Here is a 6,000-nt window from a genome sequence, read left to right as displayed (position 1 = left end):
AGGAGCAGAGGGATCTAGGTGTATGTGTGCATAGATCCCTGAAAGTTGGGAATCAAGTAGATAAGGTTGTTAAGAAGGCATATGGTGTCTTGGCGTTTATTGGTAGGGGGATTGAATTTAGGAGTCGTAGCGTTATGTTGCAACTGTACACAACTCTGGTGCGGCCGCACTTGGAGTACTGTGTGCAGTTCTGGTCCCCACATTACAGGAAGGATGTGGAGGCTTTGGAGAGGGTGCAGAGGAGGTTTACCAGGATGTTGCCTGGTATGGAGGGGAGATCCTATGAGGAGAGGCTGAGGGATTTGGGATTGTTTTCGCTGGAAAGGCGGCGGCTAAGAGGGGATCTTATTGAAACATATAAGATGATTAGAGGTTTAGATAGGGTGGATAGTGATAGCCTTTTTCCTCTGATGGAGAAATCCAGCACGAGGGGGCATGGCTTTAAATTGAGGGGGGGTAGTTATAGAACCGATGTCAGGGGTAGGTTCTTTACCCAGAGGGTGGTGAGGGATTGGAATGCCCTGCCAGCATCAGTAGTAAATGCGCCTAGTTTGGGGGCGTTTAAGAGATCCGTAGATAGGTTCATGGACAAAAAGAAATTGGTTTAGGTTGGAGGGTCACAGTTTTTTTTTAACTGGTCGGTGCAACATCGTGGGCCGAAGGGCCTGTTCTGCGCTGTAATGTTCTATGTTCTATGTTCTAATCACTGGCCTTTCGACCACCCCCCCCCCCCCCCCCCCTGAACGCTGGCTTCCTGGACCTCTCTGCACCTGCACTGATGTCCCTCCAGACTCCCCAATCTCCCCGACCCCCATAGCAGTCCTGCCCCCCCCCCACCCGCTCCAGCCCCCTGGCAGTCCTAACACACACCCCCACTGCCACCAGCAGACCCGATAACCCCCAGCAGCTCTGACCCCCCCAACCCTCCCCCACACGATGGCCAGCCCCGATCACCCCCTTCCCACCCTCTGCCACTGATCCCGATGCAGTGGCAGCAGGAACCCCCCCCTCCCCCATCTCCTAGAGTCGCGCAGAGGGCTGGGAGAATTGCCCCCATTATGTTGCATGATGCACCAGTGTCCATCCAACACTTTTTGTTTGCTTGATACTTTCCTTCTGTGGTCCTCACTGCAACAGTTACAAACCATTTGTCACCTGTGGATTTGACTGACTGAACCCCTGTTGTATTGTGTATAGATCTTCATCAGACTCGCCTGCTGAAATCTCTCCAGTGACTATCTGCATTGGCTTGTTTTGCTAGCAAAGCTGTTCTTCCACAGTGCAAAGCTATTCCTTCGCAGCAGTCGGCTGGTCAGGAAGAAGGGATCTTACCAGCTGTACAGCGTACAGACCTTCCATCAATCCCAGAGATCCTCATGACCCCAACAACCATAATGGAACAAATGTTACCATGGCAATAAGTGTCATGGGTGCAACACTCTCCAGACAAGAAACACCAGTCAGATGAACAGCCAATGCCAACGAGCATGTGTACCATTAAGAGATCTGCACGACTTACAAACAACATATGCAATTCAAGGGTAGAGACTGATTAGTAGAACAAACAGATGTTAATATTAATGTGGGTGTATAGGGGTAACTTGTATCAATTCCAGAGATCCTCATGACCCCAACAACCATAATGGAACAATTTCCAGAGGCGGCACAGAGGTTAGCACCGCTGCCTCACAGCGCCAGGTTCGATTCCCGGCTTGGGTCACGTCCTCCCCATGTTTGCGTGGGTTTCCTCCAGGTGGTCCGGTTTCCTCCCACAGTCCAAAGATGTGCGGGTGAGGTCGATTGGCCATGCTAAAATTGTCCCTTAGTGTCCTGAGATGGGTAGGTTAGAGGGATTAGTGGGTAAATATGTAGGGATATGGGGGTAGGGCCTGGGTGGGATTGTGGTCGGTGCAGACTCGATGGGCCCAATGGCCTCTTTCTGCACTGTAGGATTTCTATGATTCTATGAACTCACAGTCACACATGATTGTGCACACAAATGTGGCTTCTGGTCACTAGGAAAAGGGGGATGTTTGCATCTTATTGTTCGCTATGAAAAGGGGGATGTTTGGGATTTGAAATGTAATCAGTCTCATGTCACATCCAGCTTTCTGTAGTCATGTGACTATGACATGAATCTGTCTCTCTGGAGGCAGATATCTTAAGAAAGTTCAATAAAGACTTACAATGATAAAATACTGAAGAAGCACAACGTCTTTAAACTTGAAACAACTTCTGTTCCTGTGCTATGCAATCAAACAATCCAGAGAAACACTGTGGGCTGGATTCTCTGACCTCACCCACAGCTGGAACTCTCTGGTCCCGCTGTGAACAGAGATTTGGCTGAGCACCAAATTCTCTGTTCTTGCTGGCAGCGACTGTGGGATTTGAATGGCCGGAGAATTCCAGCCTTTATCTTTGATATTTGTGAGGAACAGACAAACGGTTCATATCTGATTCATGTCATATTGTAGAGAATAAAGTTAAATCTCCCCCCATCCAAAAAAACCTATGTGTGGTTTAAAAAACTGCAGAAGATGAATTGTCAAATTTCAGAGTTCCGAAGAGATATTTTTCAAGAAGTCACTGTTCATTAGGTGGAATCAATTCCTTAATAAAACTGTGCCCTTGATAGTTTCTGCATCCAAATGAGAAAAAATAGCAATGTTTAATACGAAAAGGTGAATTCACACAGTATATCCAAAGAACATTCACCTTAGGCTGATATCACATAGAACATACATAGAACAGTACAGCACAGAACAGGCCCTTCGGCCCACGATGTTGTGCTGAGCTTTATCTGAAACCAAGATCAAGCTATCCCACTCCCTATCATCCTGGTGTGCTCCATGTGCCGATCCAATAACCGCTTAAATGTTCCTAAAGTGTCTGACTCCACTATCACTGCAGGCAGTCCATTCCACACCCCAACCACTCTCTGAGTAAAGAACCTACCTCGGACATCCTTCCTATATCTCCCACCATGAACCCTATAGTTATGCCCCCTTGTAATAGCTCCATCCACCCGAGGAAATAGTCTTTGAACGTTCACTCTATCTATCCCCTTCATCATTTTATAAACCTCTATTAAGTCTCCCCTCAACCTCCTTCGCTCCAGAGAGAACAGCCCTAGCTCCCTCAACCTTTCCACATAAGACCTACCCTCCAATAAATTTCAAATAACATATAGGCACAATTAAATTAAAACACAACTTTGTATGAGTAAACTTTGCTTATATACAAAGTGTACTGTGATAAACTTTCCTTGGTGAATACAGTATTTCTACCTTGTGAGATCCAGATATTTGTTCTCAGTATTTTCACTGCTTGTCTTTGTGTCATTCGTATTTGAACAGTCGTAGATCAACTGAGAAACAGATGTAACCAATTCCATATGAAGAGACTGTGAACTGGGACTGTTAGATGACACAGTTACCATTGCCTCAGTGACACTACAGTAATTTAAAAAAAATTCTAAGTGATAGGTTGTGTCATGGCAAATTAATTACTAATGCAAAAGTAAAAACAGCATGATTGAAAAGGGAAACTAAACAATCATTGAATGCACAACAGTGCAAAACGAGGCTTTTCGGCCCATCGAGTCTGCACTGACGCTCCGACAGAGCATCTTACCCAGGCACTATCTCTATAACCCCATGTATTTACTCCTTTAACCCCCAACCTACACTAAGGGACAATTTAGCATGACCAATCCACCTAACCTGCACATCTTTGGACTGTGGGAGAAAACTGGAGCACCCAGAGGAAACCCACATAGACACAGGGAGACCGTGCAAACTCTACACAGACAGTCACCAAGGCCGGAATTGAACCCGGGTCCCTGGCGCTGTGAAGCAGCAGTGCTAATCACTGTACCACCATACCGCCCTGACAGGATTTTCCCAACTGCTGGACTGCCCTTTCCATATGGTTCTACACCCAGCAGGAAGACTTCGATTTGTCTCTGCAACTATTTTACACAAAAAGTATGCCCAGCCCATCAGCATTACAATTTTCACTTAATAGCACATTTTAACATAATATCCACAGCATCTAATGAAGGTAGATGCCCCATGAAATAGGAGGAAAGGAAGCAAAATGAGAAGATTTCCTTGGTGAGATCAGCCAAGACCTCAGTTATTAAGCTGGGGTATGGAAACCAAATGTAGCACCCTTTCCCTCCAGCCCTGGCTTGAGATCAGCTGCCTAAACACATACCAATGATTCAACATGACACCTTCCTGTTTTGTATTGTTCAGTAACACAGCAGATACATTCACCCAATAAGCTATCTGGGGAGCCAGCCGCATTACTTTTTTAAAAATAAGTTACTTTTGACACGGGTTCAAATGAGAATATATAACGATACTGCTCATCACAGTGCCCTGACAGCATTTCATAGAACCATAGGCTGGGGTTTTACCGCCTGGCCTGGCCCACAATCAGGGTGGGCGAGGCTCGCAGAATGGGATTCTCTCCATTGGCCTCGGGCGGGATTTTACCAGCCTCACCCAAGCGAGGTTGTAAAATCCCACCCATAGAATCCCTACAGTGCAGAAGAGGCCATTCGGCCCATCGAGTCTGCACCTGTTGCCAAACTCCTCTTTGTCTCTGTTCTTTAACTGCCCCTCACCTTTTTCTTTTGATGTCCAGTAAGATACAGTTTTTTAAAATCATTAATCGATTAAAAGCAGCAGTCCTGACGTTTTTGGCACTTCTGTAGGAAATTACCTGACCTTCACTAAAATGGCACACTTGAAATCAGGAACTACAGAAGCAGGTAGATGACGTTGGGGTGGTTGTGAGAGAAGCCCTTGAGCATCTATTTGCCTCGGATTATGACTCTTGACTAAAAGTTGAAGAATAAGATATATGTCTATATCAATGTAAAAGAAATAATTACTCCATACATCAAATACTGAAAAAAAGAGTTCACATTTCTGTTACACATAGCAAAGGAAGTATCCCTTATAATGTTTAATGAGTCAGTTTGTGAGAATTAGAAAATGAAAATTAGTAGTGTAGAATGACCTCTGACTTGAATAATGTGGTGTCTTAACAAGAGCTCCCTCTAGCACCCTACAGCAGGACTGATAAATACCATGTCGAAATGCAAACAGATGCACAAAGACTTCCTGCTTTCTCACTGGAGGGCAGTAAGATTTCTGTTGTCAAAGTGAACGTTTTGCTTAGATTTGTCATGATGCACAACAATAGCCACGGGTCTTTTACTCTGATTAAGGTGTTCAAAAGCCTAATTGTACCGTGCTTACAAAAACTTCACAGTCATTCATCTGATTGGGAACAACTTGTAAATCTGGTAAATCCCACACAGACTGGAAACCATCTCTTATGTCAACTAAACCCGCATTTAGAGCATATTGTTAATCCAGCCACCATCCATACTAAACCAACATCCAGAGAAGGTTGTAATCTAACACCCACTTAGTTAAACCAACAGGCCAACAAGAGTCCAACTATTCCTCATGATGGACATCCCTCAAGGAAGATGCTGATTACGGTAGTTCTAGTACTACAGAAGATTACAGCTATTAAACACTATTCCTCCATCATGTTGGTTCCATTAATTGATTGAACAGATTATGATCCACGCTATGTCAGTTGTAACAGTATGAAAAGCACATGGAAATATATTAAAGCCAAATTCGAACAGACAACATCAATTATTTATAAACCTTTTAAAGTCTTTTTACGTGCATCTACACCATATTATTGCAGATTAGCCATGGTATTCAATGTGGAGTGCAGCTCCGACATATTTTACCACTTGCTGTCATGGTCTGGGAGAGATGGTAGGAAGATCCCCTCCCTGCCCCCCTTTTCCAACTCTCGACTATCCAGAGACATTTTTTAAAGTAAAAGTGTTTTAATCCCTTGAGTGGTGTGACTCTCAAGAACAGACAAAAAACAGAGATTCTTATAAGTTTGAAAAGAGGGCAAAAGTTTATTTCTCATCAGCCGAATGTATTTGCAGCTGCA

Source organism: Mustelus asterias, chromosome 19, assembly GCF_964213995.1.
Source record: "Mustelus asterias chromosome 19, sMusAst1.hap1.1, whole genome shotgun sequence".
NCBI classification, from domain to species: domain Eukaryota; kingdom Metazoa; phylum Chordata; class Chondrichthyes; order Carcharhiniformes; family Triakidae; genus Mustelus; species Mustelus asterias.
The sequence above is the reverse complement of the archived record's forward strand: the minus strand, read 5'-3'. Positions refer to the sequence as shown.